Source organism: Lichenostomus cassidix, chromosome 1 (assembly GCF_008360975.1).
Source record: "Lichenostomus cassidix isolate B80296 chromosome 1, HeHo_3.0, whole genome shotgun sequence".
In the NCBI taxonomy this organism is placed as follows: domain Eukaryota; kingdom Metazoa; phylum Chordata; class Aves; order Passeriformes; family Meliphagidae; genus Lichenostomus; species Lichenostomus cassidix.
Window position 1 is genome coordinate 50,516,429 of NC_139479.1, and position 21,507 is coordinate 50,537,935.

General features: G+C 37.3%; 1 protein-coding gene and 1 long non-coding RNA gene across 10 annotated transcripts in view; one reads left to right on the plus strand and one right to left on the minus strand.

Moving 5' to 3' along the window:
• DACH1 (dachshund family transcription factor 1) overlaps positions 1 to 21,507 on the plus strand; it is a 348,123-nt gene that overhangs the window by 80,510 nt on the left and 246,106 nt on the right. The gene's annotated exons all lie outside the window — the stretch shown is intronic.
• LOC146444653 (uncharacterized) lies at positions 2,514 to 15,233 on the minus strand. 3 transcript variants are annotated; one of them, XR_014851687.1, is made up of 3 exons: positions 15,158 to 15,233; positions 5,542 to 5,660; positions 2,514 to 4,869 (listed from the first exon to the last, which is right to left on the minus strand). It is a non-coding gene; the product is annotated as an uncharacterized LOC146444653 (long non-coding RNA). The 3 variants fall into 3 exon arrangements; XR_014851684.1 differs by lacking the exon at positions 15,158 to 15,233 and adding an exon at positions 9,002 to 9,066 and having other exon boundaries at positions 2,542 to 4,869; XR_014851682.1 differs by lacking the exon at positions 15,158 to 15,233 and adding an exon at positions 7,259 to 8,912 and having other exon boundaries at positions 2,542 to 4,869.

Genomic DNA, 21,507 nt, shown 5'->3' on the forward strand with positions numbered 1-21,507 from the left:
GTATGCTCCAATGAATCACGTCATCTGACTTAAGTCCTTTTTTCTGCCTTACTATAAACAAACTCATGCTATTTGTACTTAAGGCTCATACACACTGCACCCTGAATACTAAGTTGGAATGTATTTACAAATGTGAAAGAACCTGTGGTCTTTTCATGCATCAGGTTGTCATAGAAACTAATTAACTTTCATTTCTGTGTCAGGGCAAAGTAGTGTGATGCAGATGTAAATTGTAGTTCAGAAATCACCAGGATGAAACTAGAGAAAACGAAAACATCAAAACCTTCAGAATTCCTGCAGGACATCGGGAATGCAAAATATGTGATGGGAAGTTACAGTGTTAAATGCCTCATTTCACCAGGTCTTTTTGCATAATCTGCTTCTTCAGAAGTGCTTGGAATGTTACTAAACTGACAAAACAGCATGGTTTATGTATATTACTTTTATGTATGTATGTGAAAATGGATGTGTCCAGGGAGCATGTATATGTGCACATGGAATAGTGAAATTCTGATCAGAAATGGTGTCTGAAATACAAATGGCACTTACAGACTACTAACTGCTAGAAAAACTTTAAAAACTTATAATCTTTGCTTTCTCAAATGAATTAAGCTGATTTCTCTCCAGTTAGTTTTTCTCTTTATGAGCTTTTACAATTTTACATGAAATGTGAATACATTAATATTTTAACTGTAAGAGGTATACTTTGACTGGCTTAAGTGGTAAAGGAATGTGATTACAGGATGATTTATTGGAAGTCATTAAAAATGATTTATTAAGAGAAAAATGTTGTGTTACTATAGCCTTTTTTTTCCTCTGCTGAAGATGGGGTTATGCTGTCATTTTGTCTTCAGAAGAGGAAAGCAGCCTACAACAAATCAGGGAAGCATTTTGCTTTGTGGGTTACTGGCATGAGTAGATGTGAAAGGAGTGTCCAGCTAGCTTTTACAACAGTGATGTAGCAAGCCTTGTGCTCCATCACAGATTCACACTTAATAGGTTCCAGTCTCATGGGGAGACTCAGTGCATCCATCCAGGCCAGCAGGGCTGGGCAGCAATTCCATACACACTTCCAAGAGCGGTGGCCAGCCCGTGCCAGTCTTGTTCCTTTGCTGTTTGCTCAATTTTATGTGCTACCATTGTTTGTGGGGCTGTGCTGTGAATCAGATTAGTAATTGACCCAGATAAAAATATCTTTCCTCCCTCTCTCTCCTTTCCTCTTCTCCCCCTTCAGCCCCTTGCCCGGTTCTGAGGAGGGCCATAGAAAGAGTAAGGTGGAGGGAGAGGATGGACCTTTGATGACTATAAAAATGATGGCTTTCTTTCGATTACATGTTTTAGATGAGAAGTGGAAAAAAAGAAAACTGTGGAAAAAGAGAAATCTACAGTGGAGTGGGTGCACAATTTCTGCTTTAATGAACACAAGACTTACTGCTCTTGCATGTTCTCCCAGCTTGGAATGTGAACTTAAAACAGAATGGATAATATTGCACTTAGAAAAAAGAAGGATAAGGGAGGATGTGCAATTATGCAATTTTCCTATAGTCAATTCCTTCACACAGAAAGAAAGAGGGAAATATTTTTATAAATGAGAGTCAGGGCAAAGCTAAAGACAGTCATAAAACTTGATTATCTTTTGGCTAAGGCAAAACATACGTGTAAATGCAAGATATGTGAGTAACCCAACACAAAAAAGAAAGAAAGAAGTTTGGGTATTGATTATGTATTATCTCTTTCCTGCTCACTTTATTTGTTAAATAGGATTTTTTTTCCTTCTGGCTACTCTGAAATTTCTTGTTCTTATGAATAGCTTTGTTTCATTGTTTTGAAGTCGATGTACATTTCTTTTGAAACATGATGTAAAATGAGCTAGAGGAGAAAGAATTTATCTGTAAAGTATGTATTTCCCTTATCTTCTTTCATTCTGTGTGTATATATGTTTCTATATTCAGGAAAGTCATTGGCAACTCTCCAGTTGACTTCAGCAGGATAAGACCTGGCAATATAATTAGGCATATATTATTAAATGGAGGAGTCGATGTGTCACAGAAGAGTAATATGTCGTTTGCTGTAGATGTTGTAGAAGCGTAATATGGAAAGAGATTTAAAGGAACAGCTGGCTAGATCTGCTGAAATTTTACCAGCACAACAATCAAGTAATGGCCAATGGCAGACACTGCTTCCAATCAAAGTCTTGTTGAACTTGGTCTGTTCTTGTCTTGTTCCATAAATGAAATGACACATACCCTTATACTGTGGCCCCTACTTCTACATCTATGTAAATGGTTAAAAAAAATTGCTTTACTCTTGTGCCAAATACTAAGGGAATCCTGAAGCCAAGCTGCTATTTATGCCTCATATAGGAAAACTTAATCCTCAAGTCTTTTTTGGGACCTTAGGCTCAAGGTCTGCAGCTGAAACATCTGAACCACCTGAGACTACAACTCCAGAATTTAGACTTAAATATTCAAGAGGGGAAGACCAAAATTAATTTATTACAATAATGAAGCTTTGATGATTTCCAGTAAAGAACCACTATAGCTTTGGACAAACAGATACTGTTCCTTGAATCTGTTCTGTGTGGAAGGAGCATCTAGGATGGCACTGGTGGTGATCAGCGGCTTGCAAAGCCATCAGACTCAGTGAAAACTAAAAGGGAGGAACAAGTTTTATCTGTCAAGAAATCTGCATAACAGGGTAGCATGGCAACTTGGAGGTGAGGGCAGCACGCTTCAGCATCTCTGTTACAGCAGTACTACTTGCCATAAAATCTAACCAGGCAAGGCATTGCTTACATCTCAGGGAGTATAAAAGTCAGACAGTCTCATACTGCATCTTTTGTTTTTTTCAATTTCTTTTCAGCAAACTAAGGGACTCATCAGTAACCTTTGTTCTCATTGCTGCTACCCAGAGCAAATTAGATAGTTATGGGCTGACTGGATAACTCCAAGGCATCCACAGGAAATTCACATTACTATCAAACGAAAGATTAATAAAAAAAAAAAATCCTTTGTAAGAACGGCTGCAAGTGAATATGGTTTGATAGTGGGCACAAGCACTTGGTGGTATGTTGAATCTTCCCACAAGGCCATTTTACATAATTTATTAACAAGATCATTTTACTTTCTGATTTAAAAGATTTGTAACTATAAGCTCCTGTGTTTTCCCTGAACAAGTCACAATCCACACAGTAGGCAAAGTGTTAAAGGGCTAGGAAAATATTATTTCATCACTCCTGTTCCATTAGAATTCACTTGGGTGGCTGAGAAAATGGTTTATGGATTAGAGAGAGAAGAACAAGCTAAAACATTTCATACCTTCATCTCTGATAAATTCCCCAAACTCATTCTTTGCATCTGAGCCATAAATAACAACCATGCTTTTTGCTAAAAAGAGCTTTTTTCCTGTACCAGGTCTTTTGTCTTGGAGATGAATGCTATAATAAATTTGAAGTCTTAGGGGGGGCATTGTTTGAACTATAACATTATGGTTTACAACTGTTGCTTCTATTATGAGGAGGATAAAAAGCGACTATGAAGCTTGATCTCTGTCACAGAAACAGATTAATATTTCAGCCTTCAGCTTGGGTCAAGTGTATGATTTTTCCCAAAAGCACCTTAGCAATTAATTATTATTCTGTTTGCATTTAAAATTTTACCCCTTTAACCATCTTTCAACCTTATCCAAATGTTATGCTTACTTTAATTCTATATTGAATAATTTTTTTAAGCTTAAAAATTATGCTATAGGTCAACACAGGTAGAAAAGTTTTAGAGGAATATATTTTTAGAAAACAAATTAACCAAAACGCATTTTGAGGTATTCCTTCCTTATAATTGGACAACATTTGTTTGAAAATTAAGATTACCCTTTATAATTTCAATTGTGTTTCTCAGAAGACAAATGCAAGCAGCTCAGATGTTTGCATTCATAAGCAAACAAAAAATGCGTGTAATTATGAATTGGAATTAAGAAAATTGGTGTACCCATAAGCTCTAGCTTTTGCAGATTTTGGTCAAAATAAAGATCCTTCAGAAGAAGACAACTTTAAGAAGATAAGCTTATCTTGTAGTTTCTACTGCACTTTCCCTGCACAAGCTGAACTGCTTGAATTTTTGGCTTTCAACAACCTGGGTTTAGCACACCTAGGAAAATGAAGATGAGGGTGAAGGCCGTTCTTGACATTTTGCTTGCCTACTGGCATGAAGTCAGCTCTGTTGTAGTAATACAAGTCTTCTGATTAAATATACCAAGAAATGGCAAAGAAGTAGTTCCTCTCAGTACCAACAAGCTTTCTGTGCTTCTTTGGTCTTGGTTCTTTCTAATACCCTTATGGTTCTTTTTTTTGGCTACCAAGGCCACATTTGCTAATCACCTTGTGTTGGTCTAGTCCTAAGAGTGTGAGCTTGCGAAGTGCCAGTTAACTCTTGTGGGAAAAGGGGGCTCAGTGGCTCAGTTTTGATGGAACCAGGGGCATTGGGCTGTCCGGAGAAGCTCCACTCAGAACTTCCGAGGTCAGCGCTGAGGAGGTTTGGGTTTAAACAAGAAAATGAAGACAGTGTGGATGGGTGCATGCAGAGATGAAAAATGCTACTTACTGCAATATTTTATGTCAAGTATTTTTCAAAAGTGTGATCAATTTTAATTTCAGTTTCTAAGACATCAAGTGTCATCTCTTTTCCACCTACTGGATTGTATTGGTTGGTTATGTGCAGCTCCAGGATCACTCCAGGAACACCCTTATTCAAGCACTCTTTCTTCAAATAATTGATTGTAGATCTAAGCACTTTCTTGCCATTTGACTTCAGTGAGATCCATGTCTTCAAGTTACTTCTTCCGTGTACCAGAATGGTTTATTTCAAGGTTTGTCTGCAAGCACAAAACGAAGTTATCAACAGGAATATCTTTGACATAACCAAACTTGGTATCAATATCATCTAAACACACATAATTATAGCTAATAGCAGAATAAAGGGTGTATGAAAAAAATATGAAAGGTTGTATTGATTACGTATTTTCTTAGCTATAGAATGCAACATTTTTCATTCCTTGTTGAGATATTTACACTTATACATGGTTTCACATATCAAAGTGTCACAAGCAGTGCAATAACCACATTTGTTTAAGAAAAGACATTAAGAGAAAATGAAACAAAACTCTACTTTTTTCCCAACAGTTTGAAATGAATTTAAGAATTGGTGAAATTGTATTTAAAAAGTACATTGTATTTCATTAGTTTTTTACTTAATTCTTTAAATTCTGTTTTTGTTTGTTGGTAGGCAGTTTTCTACATTAAGTCTGGCAAAGTATGTGTAGCCATTAAGGCTATAAATACATGGAGTATGGCAATAGAAACTATCATAGTGGAAAATGCAGTCTATGTTGATTTTTCTATGTAAGTTTTAAAATTTGTTGCATTTAAAAAAAAATTGCAATCATTTGGAGAAAAGTAGCCAGATTTAAAACAGGGGGCTAGGCTGAAGTTGAGATACTGTCCAGCTACATGGACTTTGTGGTTATAGTTGGAGTTATATCCCTCACCTTCCTGACAATCCAAGCTGGAACAGGCTGGATCCATCTCTCTTGCTGCTATTTTTCTGAACAACTTTCTTTTCTACATGGGGAGACACTTCCATCCCTCCATTTATTGCTCTGTGAAACTAAAATAAATATAAAATGAAATCTGATTTGTTTTGTAGTCGTACTTACAAAACCTTTTCTCCTTTTTAGATGCTCAGTATATTCTATATGATTATTTATTTATTCTTTTTCAAACAAAAATAGCATTTTAAATTTACAAAGGAAGGCTGCTTCAAGATTTAAGGAATACGCTTTCTGTACTCAAGAATTTTAAAATTGTGCAGTCAGTCCTAGACAGAATGAGTAATTTTGTAAATATTTTCCTGTTTAATTTTAAGTCAAATTTAGTTTTTTTAATTGGAACAAATTTTAAGGCTTTTATGTATATCCAAGTACATAATATAAAGAGAAATTTTGAATCATAACATAACCTGAAGTTCATTCAAGGAATTAACCTGGAAATGAAGGATCTATATTCCCGTTTTTAGGTTTTTTTATTAGTCATACATTAATTTTTTCCTTAGCATAGCCTTTTCATTCAGCTGTAGGAAAAGGGCAAGTCAGAACTCCTGGCTTTCTCATTATCACATATTTTTGGAGCAAATATTGCTTTCAATTGACAAACTGTAATGCTTTTCTCCAGTGAAAATTCTACTTTTATCAAAAAGATCAGCATTTGTTTGAAACAATGTGTCAGGAGTCAAAAACCAAAGAAACCATTAAAAATGCCCTTTTTCCTAGCCTTGACCTTATAGATACTATTATGTTTGAATATTCATACTTAAGATAAGGAAATTACGTTTAGCACTTTAAAGCATTTAATATTTATTTTACCATTGATTAGCAAGAGTTGAGGGAACTGTGCCTGGACTAAAATCAGGCTCTTCTTGTAAATCTTGTGATTTACAGATGTGAAATAGTAAACTGGCTTTGATTATTTTTTCTTTTCCATTTGAAATGCCATGTATTTCTGAATCACAGTTAGGTGTTGAAGTGGAAATCAAAAACTGAAAAATAATTTTGAAGGTATAAAAATGTATACAGAATAGCTGAAGAAATAAAGACAATGCCAATCTTTGGGGGAATACTTGTGGTAAATGACTTCTTTCCTTTAATTCCTGTAGTGCATCCTTACTGATTGACATCTGAATGGCAGTAATTTGGGGTAATGGGTAGCTACTAATTGAGGGTGAGCTTCACTACTTTGCAGAAGAACATTCTCAAGACCTTCCAGTATAACACTCAAATCCTGTATTAAGTGCATAAATTGGTATAGGATTTTATGCTAGCCTTCTCTGTACGGGTTAATTTTATCAGGTCCCCTTATGACAGGCGCTAAAGTGTGCTTGAAAGATGTCTGTATACATATGGTAATTTCTTACTTGTGGCTCTCTTTTCTGTATTTATGCAGCATGGTGTCTACCGGCATTATGGCCAAAGATACGTTTTCATTGTGCTATTCTGTCAGTGTTTCTGTGACTATTTAGTTTTAAGAGTTTTAGGTGGATTTGCTGTTTCATTATCCAAAGAATTGCACAGTTGCAACCAGTTATGTTTATAGTTGCATAGATAACTAGGTTACGCAAGTGTCCTAGGACATTATTGGGAGATAATACTGCTTTTTTTCATTACAGTTCTCAAGCAGTAGACTTAATAAACTTACAGACTTAAAATTTACCTCAGACAGATTCTCTGAAATACTGTAACTGGAGTTTTGGGAAGGTTTTGGTGGTTTTTTTGTTCATTTTGGTATGAGTTGATTGTAGTTGATGATGTATGAGGAAAAAATATGCTAGTTTGATTCCTAATGTTTTGCTGAGTTTGCAGGATGACTGCACAGAGCCTGAACGGGTTCCTTGTAAGGGTATTTTTAGCATTAAATCCTGGGTTAGTGTTGGGACATGTGGATGACATGAGAATGTGAGCAGGACCTAAGGAGAATGCTCAGTGAATATTTACTCTAGGAGGTTTAAATTTTATGTGCTGACCTACTGCGCTCTGCTCTGAGATCTCAGTATTTCTAGCGTTTCTCAGAGGCACTGGGTATCTCTTCTGTGAACAGCTGATAGAAGAAAAGCCCATTTCATTTGTGTCAGAAAGAGAAAGAATGACAAAGAATATCCCCCTCCTCAGCTGAATGGTAGGGGGGAAGGAAAGGAGGAGGGGAGTGGGAAAGCCCTCCAGGAGATTGAAGGCAGGAGAAAGAAGACATCTTTAAAAATTTTCTGAAAAGAGACACCAGACATAAACTCAGAGTAGCATTCCTCCTGTTGTAAAAATTGTGAATAAAAAAGCCTGTCTATTTTAAAGACAACCGAAGTTAATCAAAATTTATAGAAGGGTTTTTATGATGAGCTTGTCTAAAATAGCAGGGAATAGCAATGCTGTGATGTACCTTTGCTTTGTCTGACCTGGAAGAGGTTTGGGATCATGAAAGAACTGCTGCACGAAATATCCTGTTACATTTCACTGCCTGTCTTGGGATATAATAAAGGTGCTACTACCTTCTCATATCAAGATCCACTACAAATACTGTTTGAGATTAGGAAAAAAAAAAAAAGTACAACAAAGTGGGGGTATTTTGTGACCTCATGAGTTTCCTTTTTTTTTTAAAGAGTTACAGTTGTATTAAAAGAGTGTTAATCAAAGTATGAAGTTGGTGTTGAAAGATGTCGGGGGTGCTAAATTTTAATATGTGACTGGTAGACGTTTACTGTCCCTCATCTTGATCCTGTGAGTACCTGAACCAAGCCCGGCAAATGGTGAGGAAACAAAGGTGTTTTTGACAATCGAAGAATACTTGGAAAGAGGAAAAGGTCCAAGTGAGTAATAATAAAAAAGCCCCTTCTTGTGAATCTGCCCGGGAACCCTTTTTTTAGCGTTATTAGCAGACAGGCCTGTGTCCTTTCCTTTGATGACGGTAACAAGTTCTATGACATTGCCACTTTGAGTTCTTGCTTCATTAGATTGGGTGACTGTTTATTTGAAATTGTAATGAAATATTTACTTTATAGAGCTATAAGGATTAGCGGCGATAATTGAGTGAGGCTGATCCGGAGCTTTCAGTGTAATAGGGCCCCCTTGTTTGAATACAGAGCGCGGGGAGAATGGAGGGGCGAGGGAGCGCGTTTCTGCCTGTCACTTTCCCTCTACATGTTGCTTTTTCTCCCGGAGATAAGTGGGCCTAACGCTGAACAAATACGGGAAATCGGGAGCCACTGAGAATCATTCGCCTCTCGCTTTCCCATGGCAGCGTGATAGACGCCCGCTCAAAAGAGCCCCCCTCCTCTCGGGCCGGCGGCGAGGCTGTCAGCGCCAGCGAATGGAGCGGCGGAGCGGCCGGGCCGCGGGGCCGGGGCGAGGCGGAGGGCGCGGGCGGAGCAGGGAGCCGGGCCGGGCCGGCCGGGGGGGCGGCGGGCACCTGGAGCCGGGATAGGCCGCGCCGTGCCGCCGCATTGTGCCGGGGAGACGCGCCGCCATTTGCAGAGATAATGGCAGAAATTAATGCAAATGAGTGAATGGAACGAACCGCATTTTCATGCAGATCGCGGGGGCTCGCGCGGGCTGCTTGATAACAAGTCGCGGGGAGAAAAGGCCGACATTGTGAGGACTCATTTTTTCCCCATTTCTTCTCACTAGTGCCTCATAAGGGCCCTTTGTTCTCTAAGTAACTCTTTCTAAACTATTGACATTGCTCATTTATGTGAATTTCAGATTTTTCTTCGCCCCCACCCCCCCAGGCAGCCTTGGGTGATCTGGGAAAGCGTTAATTGCGGCAGGACAATGCCCGGGCTGCAGCGGGAACTGCGATCATTAAGTGCAATGTTGCACTTGTCCGTGCCTCATTATAACCTGCAGACAAGGCAATAAAATGCGTGTTTCACAAACAAATCTTTTAACGAGTGGAGTTCAAGAGCCTCCAGCTGTCCAGATTTACACCTTTTTTTCCTTTTTTTCCATACTTCCACCTCCGCCAATCGTTAGTGCAAATAAACTTTATGCCATTTTAGAACATGGATTTCTACAGCAACAAACTTCCTGCGTTCAGAAATAACTTTTCATTGCTTCTTTCATTAACAATTGAAAAAAAAATAAAGTGTGAGCTCTTTCAAGTTTCATAAAGAAACTCAAGTTGCTCCAAAGACAAATAAACTCTCTACAGTCCTGTTCTACAGACACATCCCTATCTTTGCGCTTCCTTTGTGGAATTGTGGAGTAGGTTGGATTTTAACTTTTGGAGCAGTTACATTTGTATTTTCCTCAAGCAAGTGCAACTTTAAAGATGGAAAACACTGTTGCCGACTTCATGCGCTTGTTTATTTTTGAAGTCTTAAAAAAAAATTCAAAAGGAAGAGTAGCTAAATAATCAGATGTAAAGGTCATCCAGTATAAGTACAGCTGGGAACCGGTGAACTATCGGACCCAAGAGTAAAGTAGCCAGAAAGAAAAAAAATAAAAATAAAAGGTAACAGATTCAGCATTGTCCAAAAGTTCCAGACCAGTGATTAATGTGTGAGATAATGGACTTGGGAAATGAGTAAACACTCCCGTGCTCCCTGCTTTGTGCTTGAATGACTTGATGACAAGGGCAGAGCAAGGTGAGAATTTAAACAGGACTACAGGAAAAGAGACAAAGCCCTGCGACAGCAGCCCGGGCGGGAGCGGGGGGGTCGCTGCATTTTTCGTGCTCGCAAGGAGCGCATGGAGCCCCGGGACAGTCCTCGGGACAGTCCCCAAAACGCGGTCATTTCAGCTTCAGGGCTTTTAAAAGGCGCAATAATGAGCCAGCCTCTCTTTTTTTTAAGAATTTGCATTTGGGCTAAACCCAATCTCGCAATCGTCAGAGGTAATACTTACTTTAAAACTTAAGCTAGGGCTAGGCATGGTTTCTCTGAATCACCTCCTTTGACAGATTTCACTTACCCAAGATTTATGTATTACTAAAGAACTCCTAAACGATGCTTTAACTTGAGCTGTATGAGGGTGCATTATTAGATATTTTGATGAAAAATACACTCCGTGTGCAGTTTTGTGATGTTACATTTGATGAACTTCCCTAAGTATTTTCTGTGCTCTTCTGCAGAGATGACTTTTTTTAGTCCATGGCATACAAATAACGTGCCTCTGTCTAATTAGGAATCACTAAAGGCACAAAGATGATTTCCGATGAAGCAGTACTTTGTACCAATCATAATAGTTAACAAATCCTGGATTTTTGTCTCAAATTGGCTTTACTGCTTCTAATGAAGGTGGAGTCTTCTGTTTTTCTCATTTTTCTGTGTTCTGATACATCTTAGATATTTTTGCTCATTTTAGGGTTTAGATCTTATAATGCTAATCATCCAAAGTTCATGTTGGTGATAACCTGTTGATTTTTTACGGAGTAGCTACTTAAGAAAAAAAGTGAGATTTAAGAAACACTTTTCCAGCATATTGTTTTGTTATGGGATTGTATTGAGTTTCAGAGATGTTGGTTAATTTTAGCAAAAATGTTTTTTGAACATTTGTGTAAGAATTTCAACAGTTGAGGCTTCATGAAGGTGTGATTTATGTTGACTCAGATTTATTGCATTACTGACTTGCCATCAGAGTGCCACAAAGCCATAGCCATAGGTCTCATTGTTCTAAGGGATGTACAAACCTTAAACAGTTTATAGTGTAACTTTGATGGATCAAGCATTTTTTTGCTTTTTTTATAGTTGACACTGTGTTCTAATTGTAGAGACTTTGCAAGTCTCTAAAAGTATGGAGTATTTCTTGTTTAGAAATATCCATGTTAAACCTAGCACGCATGGCGCACTTAATCAACGTATACAGATTGTGGGAAAGTTCTTATAATTTCTTGTAAAATGGGTTTTATGGTATTTTGAACAGTATAGAATAAAGGAAATGGAACCAGAAAGGTTCTGTTACAGTAGCTCAGGGTCCATAAAGCTATAAACCTAATGCAATCCACATTTAAGCAGTTAGGTATTTTCTTAAATGCAGTACAAAATTTTCAGCTTATAGTGGGAGATTTTACTACTGTGTAAATAAATAATAGTGCTCCAGGTCTTCTGGTTTTGGTTTCTTCAATCCAGGTTTCTTCAGGTTTGAGCTGACTCTATGTGAATTCAATCTCAGAGCGGATAAATGGAAAAAGGGTGTTCAACATGAAGTTTCTCAATTTTCAGGAGTTTTTTCCCCTTTCTTTGCATAATTACTCACTCTCAGTTTAGAAGTTGAAAAAATTATAAATTTTGATGAAATACTGTGCAGTACATAACAGAGTCCTTTCCTCACTGTACAGTATGTTGTGAATTTGTAACTCATTAATGTTTTTGAATGAATGTAACTTTGAAGAGTCCTCAGTGGATGTATTTATTCCTATGTGTATGCATGTGTGATGTACCAGCTTCATTGATTGTCTTCCATCTTCTGTCAGCCCTAACATCTTTCCCCTTTGGGACAGGAAATTTGCTGTTTGAGCAGCACCCAAAATCTGGGTGAGGCTGTAGTGCAAAACTGCAAAACAATAGGAGCAAGTGTATAATTAGGGCTTCAGTCCCATTAATTATGCCACTGCCTTGAAATATATCTGGATTTTCTGTTGCACATTAGGAAGATAAAATTTTAAGTAGCCTGGTAAATGGACTTGAAAGCAACTTTTGCTCTCATTTGTGGGCCAGATTTCTTTGATGCTACTAATAAAAGCATGCATGGAAAAAGCCAGTGAGTGACTTTAAACTTGGTTGTCCAGTCAAATGCAGGTGGGTATGACATCAGGTGCTTGCTTATATATCATCAAATAATCAGTCTTTCAATGAGAGTATATTTACTCTTTGATATGTTTTTTCTTGCTGTAATAAAATTTTCTCTTTCAACTTGTCTTACTAGAGGTAATTTTCACAAAGTCCTTTTAACTGCACATGAAGAATGATGTGATATTAACTATATGCATCATTAATTAAAAATATTAATTTTACATTACATGGTAATATCCACACACTGTACCTTTAAAAGTGTTACCTTTGCCAAATATAAGCCAAATGAAAAAGAGAGAGAGAGAAAAAAAGGTGTAAGATGTCACATAATTTGTGGGTACTCTTGAATGGAACAGAAGTTTAAAGCAGTCTAAAGTTTGACTTCTCTAGTTTATACTGGAAAGGAGAACAATCAACAGGAAATAAAGACAGCTGTCAAACAACAGAACTAATTCTTATGATCATTTGAGTTACCTTTCACATTGTCAGAAGTAAAAATAGCTACATTATTTTACCTGTCCAGTTGTACCCATTAGGTTATGTTCAAGACAGGCATTTATGGCATTATCAGAGTAGAATGAAGTCCAATATTATTCTTCAGATGAGAGATTTTTTTTTCCTCATTAGTTTTCTTCTGAGGATACTGGGGAAGATTCAAAGCAAACATGTATCTGATACTGTCTATTTTAAAGTTTCTTTCTGCTAGCCTTAGATATATTATTTTTACCAAGGCATCCTATTTGTTTTCTATTTTGAAAGCTACAGTAGTTGCTATAAAAAGGTTAAATTTGCAAGGACTTATCACACAGCAGTAACTGAGAGCTCCCACTCATTTCCTATTTGAAGTACAGGGGAAAAAAAACCCTGTGTGATTGCTGTTGGCAAATGAAGACTTTTAAAATGGTACCCACTGTAGCTTCAGTAAGAAATGTTCCCATGTCTTCATAGAAAAAGGGGAGAGAAGGGGCAAACTGACTTGCTAAGAAATGTTTGATTGATATGTAAAGTAATCTGTTCCTGAAGAAAGCTATTCCTGAAGGAACCGCACAGCATACATAAATCCTGTTACTTCTCTGTCTCCAGATATGTTTGTCATTCTGTTTGTGGTACACATAGGTAGAATAATAGATACATACATAGAATCCTACATACTTACTGCTTTAAGCTATTGCATGTTCAAACAGATGTTGTAGCCAAGATTAGCTTTTTTTTTGCATGTGCTAGTAGTGTGCAGACCTTTTAAAGGCATCTATGAATTATTACTTTGGTTCAGCATGAGTGCAGTAAGAAGAAATGTACCTCATCTGTAATACACTGTGTAGACTAATATCAGCTTCTTTTTTTTCTTATATTGCAGTGAGATATTGATCTGGTAAAATGGTACCATATTGGAGCTGTCTGTTGTGGTATTCATCATGCTGTCACATCCCTAGTGCCTTGGAGTTATTGAAAAGCGGAATTGAGGGAGTTCTGTCATTGTGTGTTGCAATCCATTCATAAGAAAGTTCACTAAAACATTTTGAAGTAGTGTACTTGCTTATTTATTTATTTACATCTAGTGAGAACCATTTCATTTCTTTGAGGTAAAGAACCCTCCTATTTCAGGCACGGGGACATTGATAGGCTTGGTTACCTCTCCTCAGACGTCTTTTTCTTGTGTAACATTTGTTCTTTTGTCAAAGCTCACACCTGCTGCCTTTACGGATGCTTATGCATTTGGGTTCTGTCCTTTGGGAGTAATATATCTGAGAGCTGTGGCTTCATTGCCCTTATGCTTTTATCTGATAGCTGTGAGAAGGTAAACGATGAACTTTTATATGTAGAAAGCTTTTCGTTTCTTCCCACACTAAAGTATCAGCTAATGTTAAAAGAGCTTTCAAAAATATATAAAGATACTGTCAATCTGCACTGAGTAGATTAAACAGTTTGAATGAATTATTTTTGTTTTGGAGTCTGCCTGGCAACCTGGTGATGAATTTAGAAGGATGTCATGTTTTCTGTAAGGCCATGATGAAAAGGGGATTTATTTACACATACAAGAAACAATCTAACTATTTAACCCAGCCAAACTAAGGGTCTGCTCTGCAGCTACAACTGCCTGACTTCTGTAGTTTATATATACACTGTAAGTAATCACACCAAATTTAAATTTAGTATATAAGAGTTTAGCAGAAGAGCAATTAAATTGTCATTTGCTGATTTTAAAAGTTACAAGGAGAATGAAGAAAAAGCACAGAAATTACAGGTTGACTTTATCTTACAAGGTGCCAAAGATGTCTTGTGACTCTACGGACCCATAATTCCAGTCAGCTGCACTGTGAATTGGAAATGTATTCTGAATTGGTCACAAAATTCTTCATAACTACATGAAGTGTATTCATTCTTTATATTCAGACATTTCAATAAAGAAAAATTAGAATACCTTTGTCAATGTTGCAGTTGTTAGAGCTAAAAAATTACTGTAGTGTTTGTATTACTGGATTTTAAGCAGGTGTTGTTGCTTTCATAATTTAATAAGAATTTATATTGTGTTTTGATATTGGCGCAAACCTGACTTTATAATAGCCAAATGTGCAGTACTTTTTAATACACAATCACAACATGCTCTACAGATGCTCAGAAGGAGCCTTCTGTGCTGTTAGGAAGTATGACATGAATGCATATTAAGATTTATCCATGTTCTGTGTAATAGTCCCAAGAAGTCCAATAACTTAACAGAAGTTAATGGAAGGCTTAGAATTCAAAGCACATTGCTATTACTAATTCATTTGCTCCTTTTCCCCCCCCATTAAAAACATGGTTCTTTAGGTTTGCACAGCAAAACAAAAACTTACCTTAAATCCCCCAAAGGAAATGAGGGAGGTACACTCTTCAGGCTGGTGACTGGGCAATACTTCATATTATGTGACTTTTTCATATGGCTTTGTTGATTAAACAGCTCAGCTGCTTCTATGGTTGTAGAGTTGGATGATTCACCAGTTGAGCAACTGTGAACTCTACTGTTACCTTCCCGTTGAATGTGTGTAGGACTTTTTTGCATTATCTTGAATTGTCTTCTGTGCAGCTGTTGGGGAGAGAAATGTTTTTGTTTTCTGCATTTTGATATAGTTGAAGGAATTTTTGCCACACTGTAGAAAAGTGCCTGCAAGAAGTCTGTGCTGTGGTGTATTTCAGGCTTTCCAGAAAAAAAAGCCAACCCTACCTCCTCCAATATATGAAGCTGATATTTTTTTGAAATTTCCTTCAAGGTCCTACCTAACTGTCCTTGGTTCCGTATTTCTACATATCATGAAATCATAGTATCAAAGAATAGTTTAGACTGGAAGAGACCTTTAGACATAATCTAGTCCAACCCCCCTGCAATGAAAAGGGGCATCTTCCACCAGATCAGGTTGCTTGGAGCCCTGTCCAACCTGACCTGGAATATTTCTGGGGATGGCACGTAAACCACCTCTCTGAACAGCCTGTTCCAGTGGTTTATGACCCTCCATAAATAAAACTTCTTCTTAAAACATCTGATCAAAATCGACGTTCTTTTAGTTAAAAACCATTACCCATTGTAGGGCCACCACAACAGGCCCTGCTGGAAAGTCTGTCCCTGTCTTTCTTAAAGGCCCACTTCAGGTACTGGAAGGCTGCTCTAAAGTTTCTCCAGACTGAACATTCCCTACTCTTTCAGGCTTTCTTCATAGGAGAGATGTTCCATCAGTTTGTTCCTCTTCGTGGGCCTCCTCTGGACCCACTGCAACAGGTTCATGTCCTTCTTTGAGAGCCCCAGATCTGGACACAGGTGGAGTCTGGAGAGTGGAGTAGAGGACTAAAACCGCCTCTCTTGACCTACTGGTTGCATTTCTCTTGGTGCAGCCTAGGAAACAGCTGGCTTTTTGGACTGCAAGAGCACATTGCTAGGTCATGTCTAGCACTTTTCATCCTCTTTAGTCCCATCTTTATGGTTTTCAGGAACTATCTCCCAGAACTGTCTTCACAACTCTCCATGCCTACTAAAGACCATTTTCTTGTTGGTTGTCAAACGCAGTGTTCCTCCTGTGAAGTTTCCTTTGCTTTGGTCCTATGAGTGCATGTTTGTGGTTCCTCAGAACCTCTCTCTTTATTTCTGTGGTCTATGTGAGGACTGAGCTGTCCATATCGGAAAGGAAGGACTGTATACTGGCTGTGAGGAGAAGAAATGACAGTTCAGCAGCACTTGGCAGCTGATGAAGAAAAAAGAACAAAGATTGAATCGTAGGTGGATAAACTGAGGGAAGCTCAGCATTGTAAACTTTAAAGATAATGGAAAAGCCTCTGTCCTTCAAAAATATCGAGGCTAATAACACCGATGCTTCTCTATATTGCAACCTTTTCGTGGAGATCTTACTCTTTTTTTGCCCCTCCCCTGCTTCATCTGTTATTGTCTTTTTATATGTACGCTGTCCGGAAATGTGTCTTCATCTGTGTTTGGAAAACATCTAGCATACTGTGGGGTGTTATCACAGTGTAAAAAATAACTCCCAGGACAAGATTCTATTGCAGTATTTATAACCAATTTCAGGAGAAGGAGGATCAGGTTCATTCTTTATGGCTTTTTCAACTATGCCTGTATATTGAAGACATTTGATTTACTAAACATATGGCCAAGCGAACTGTTGGGCATATTGGGAAAAATATGTGAAACTACTTTGAAATGTTGCAAATATGTTTGGAGACCTTTGTGCCACACCAAGCGTTTCTGTTGTTATTCAATTACTCTGGTTTGGTTTTTTATTTCTTTACCTTTTAAGCACTGGACACTTACATTATTTTTTTGAATCTTACCAGATATATTGGTATAATTACAAAGTATTTATCTGCTTCCTCTAGTGATACCAGTTTATATGTTTCTAGCTAATCTGCCCGTCTTCTAAGTTCTCTCTGTCTCTTTTACCCAGTGCAAATGTGTATACTGCCATAATGAAATCATTTCCATGTTCTATAGAGTATTTAGATCAACAAGACCTTCACTTATTAGAAAGGGCAGAGTAGTAATGCTTTTGGCAAAGCCATTATTGTGGTATTGGTATTCACTAGAAAGGACAGAAATAGAACAACACTGGCCTCCATAAACAATTCCAATTTGATCTGTGTACATGATAAAATCTTGGCTTCTCAATGCATTTAGGTGCTGTCATAGCTGTTGTTGCCAAATAAGAATGCAGTGTGATGTTATTATAGTAAACAGCACTTAAGCACAGCTGGCAGAATTGATCAGGGCCACATTAGAGTGAACTTCAGCAGATGACTGACGCAGCAGAAACAATAACTGAATATGCAAACAGTTCTTGCAATGAATGCTCTGGGGATCAGGCACCATTATTTTTGACTTTGAACAGGGAAAAGGGGCAGATTTGTAACCTCCTTCCACACAAAAGGGTTCTGGGTATTCTGTAAACATCTGACTGCCATTTATAATAGTAGCTAGTTACAAAGCAAAACTCTAGACTCCCTTGACTATTTACATTTCATTAATTATTAAAGAAAAAAACCATAAATATCAGATAAGTTTGTTTAATGTTTCACATAGGATTTTTTTTCTTTGCTAGAAAAGCCTTTTCTCAATTAATGTTAATCATCAAGGACTTCCTGTTTAAATTGCACAGAAATGCGTGTTTGCCTCAGTAAGGGCTTTTTTCCCCTTCTAATTATTATAAGAGCTAATTATGTGACCACATATTGCTATTCTTTTATTGTAATAATTTGGATTAGTAAAAATAAACATTGGATAAATAGTGTATGAACCTCATTCTTGCACAATGTAAATCAGAACTTCTCTTCATATCTTGGTAATTTGCACACCACACATTACCAAAATATTTAAAGTCCATGTAAACAGCTATTCATGCTTGTACTTTTACATTGTACAGTGTCATCTTTTGATTTATTTGACCATTAATGGAAAACAAAAAGTACAACAATCCAAACCCAAACAATAGAAAAGTTATTTTTCTATCTTTTTAACTGAGTTTGTCTACTCAATGGACAATATAATGATTTTTTTTCTTCAAACAAGATGTGCATTAAAAATTATGTGATTACAATGGAGGGAAACAGAAAGTGGAGGCCAAAGCAGAAATGAAAAAAGGCTATATTCAGTAAATACTTGGCTCTCCATTACATAAGACCCTATGAAATATTTTAAGTTTCTCACTGGCTCTCCTTGAGGAATGTGGATGGAACCTGTGTTGAGGATTTCATTCAAGTGTTGTGTGATATGGAAAAGACTGTTGATGGACGCTTGTCTGAGTCCAGCTTCATAGACTGGTGGCATCAAATTCTGTTCTGAGAGGCTGCCATCACTTTGTCATTGCCAAAATTAGACTAAGACTCATACTGGGACTTCACAGAATGCCTATGAAGTTCTTGTAACAGTTGTGAAGTTTGCTCATTAGCATCTTATTATAGACAGCTGCCCCCCTCTCCCCCCATTCTGGGAGCAGAAACAAGTAGCACCCAAAATGTACAAAGGTAATGTTTCCTGTTAATTTTACTTTGACTTTTTATTTACTCTAGTCCTCTGACTTTTCTGGCAAAATCATAGGCACTCATAGGGAAACTTGAGTTTTTCTTCTAATTTCTTGGAGGTCAGATTCTCTAAAAATCAGAGTTTGCCCCAGAATAAGTGTTCACAATTTAATGGTCATTTTATGGCTTTCTCTTACCAAAACTAATTTCATCCATTCCCCCAAAAGCAGCCTTACACAAATGCAATATTCTTATTAATTGTGAGAAAACATTTGAGCTGACCTCCTGGTGTTGCATTTTACAGCATTTTCTTTCATAAAACTCACTTAACAAAAGACAAGGGGCATAGAGATGAGTTATAAACTACTGGAAACGGTTGCACAATGCTGTGATGTGACATAACACTTCAAGCATTCTGTGTATGTGCACAGAATGAAGCCATACTCCATCACTCTGATTCTCATCACTAAATAATGGGCTTTAGCATGGATGTCTTCCATTCTCAATACCAGCTCACAGCGCAAGGGGAGATGAACTTCAGAGTAGTTACCTATTCATCCAACTTGAAGCAGGAGAGAGTAGGGAAACAGCAATCATGTTTTAAGGGTTCAGATTTTGTTTCTTTAATTTTTATTTTGTGGTGGTATGAGGTGGCCAAAATCATGAGTAGAGCCAAGCAGTCACATGGAAATGACTGTAATAGGTCTGCAGATTTAGCATGACTGTGATTTACTACATCCTTTACTTTAGGATTGTAGGTCATGCAAGATTATGTGAAAACAGAGTAATGAAGGACAAAAGTTGTAATCCAGATTGAAAGGGAGGAAGAAAAAATGCTCAGAAAATGGCTGGTTAGAGAGCAAACATGCCTTCTCTTGGCCTGATATAGATAAATAGTCTTACGCTGACCTTCTATATTCATTATTTCTTTCTGTGTCAAGTATCTGTGTCATGAACTGCATCACCACCTGAAATTGTAAGTCTTCATGGGCTGAAAATTACCACAACTACGCATTTCCACTAGAACTGAAAAATGTCGGTTCAAACGGGTAGTGCTGTGCACACCCCACCCACCAGTAATAGCAGTGGACTGGTGTGGAGCTTCAGAGTTGCTGAAAACAGACTGTTTGGCTTAAGATTGCCTTATCACCAGAGAGGTTTTCACTCTGTCTGGTGTCTGTGAATATTGCCAAACTTACTAAGCTGGCAGATCCATGATTTTTTGGGGTATGGTGTGTAAAGGGAGGTGGAGATGGCTTGGGGTCTTTTCAAAAATCTGAGATGAGTGTTTTTGCTTTCCACTGACATTTGTCAATACCTTCCACTGACATTTCATACAGAGAAAACCAAGTGGATCTATCCTGGTAAAAGGTAATTTATTGTGGCTGGACCAGGACATTGATTTGTCCATAATGTAAAGCCAGGAAGCAATGCATTTTCCTGGTTTAACTTGCGTGTTTTGTTTCTCAGTAAAAGGGTCCAACACTCATGTTACAAGTTCAACATTGGTATCATTTGCTTTTCGTGACAGGTCCTGTAATGACAGTTGACAGTTGGAAGCTTAACTGGGTAAAAGTACTAATCTCTTCAGTAGTTCAAGTTCCCATAAATATTAAGTTAGTCAATTTTATCTGCCTGTCCTTCATTATTGGATCTATGATCAAATTAAAGTAATAAAATCCATGTCCATTATGCTGTTTTGTGGTCTAATTTTGATTGCCAGTATAGATACAACTCACATAGACTAGCATTTATGAAAGTCAAAGTGAAATACTTGCATTGTTTTTCTGAAAGCATGTCTCTTTTATTTCCTCCCCACCCCCCCCACCCAGTTTTGAATGGCTTACATTTTGAAAAACAAAACAAAACAAGTATCTATTCATATGGTTTTTTTAATAATTATGCCAATCCTTATGTCAATGAAGGGAGCAGTTGCCTTAGGCTGCCACAGAAGAAAAATTAATGTAATGAGTCTAGTATTATGATATTATGTAGTAGATTTATGTAGTATCCTGAAAATTTCTATCACTGGTCTGGTAGAGGACCAGCTATATTCTGCATTTTGAAGATACCTCTTTTTTTCTGTACTTAACTTTACAGAATAAGTTCTCTATTGTTATTTTTTCTCTCTTGTTATTTTGGTTAGGTTTTTGGGGTTTTTTTTAAAGAGGAAAGAAATTCTGCAAATTAATTCAGTCCAGTTCTGCTCTGCTTTACTTTTCTCGTGAATATTGGTGATGACATGATTACTGCCAGTGCAATTCTGGCAATGTTCAATGTTCAGTGAAAGATCTTTGGAGCTCAGTTTTGTATCAGCTGTGAAAAGACAAATGTGACTTTGGAGTTTTTTTTGTACAAAGTTTCCACACAAACTGTTTTTGGAAGGAGCTAGTGTGTATGAAATACTGGAACACAGTGATGCTTAAACTAGATAATGTAGCATTTAATAATTTCAGAAATGCTTATTTCTATAATAGAATATGACAGCTGGTTTTATTATGGTCTCTTTTGTCAGTCTCAGAAGTCCCTGGATATGTCAAGAAATGATTTTATTTTATTGTTGATGTGTTCTTTGAATTTTAATAGATAGTAATAATAACAGAGTTCAGTTCCCATTAAAAAGTAAGCATAATTATCCACCTTAAATTTTTCTACACGTTGTTATTCTATATGTATATGTTAGCTCATT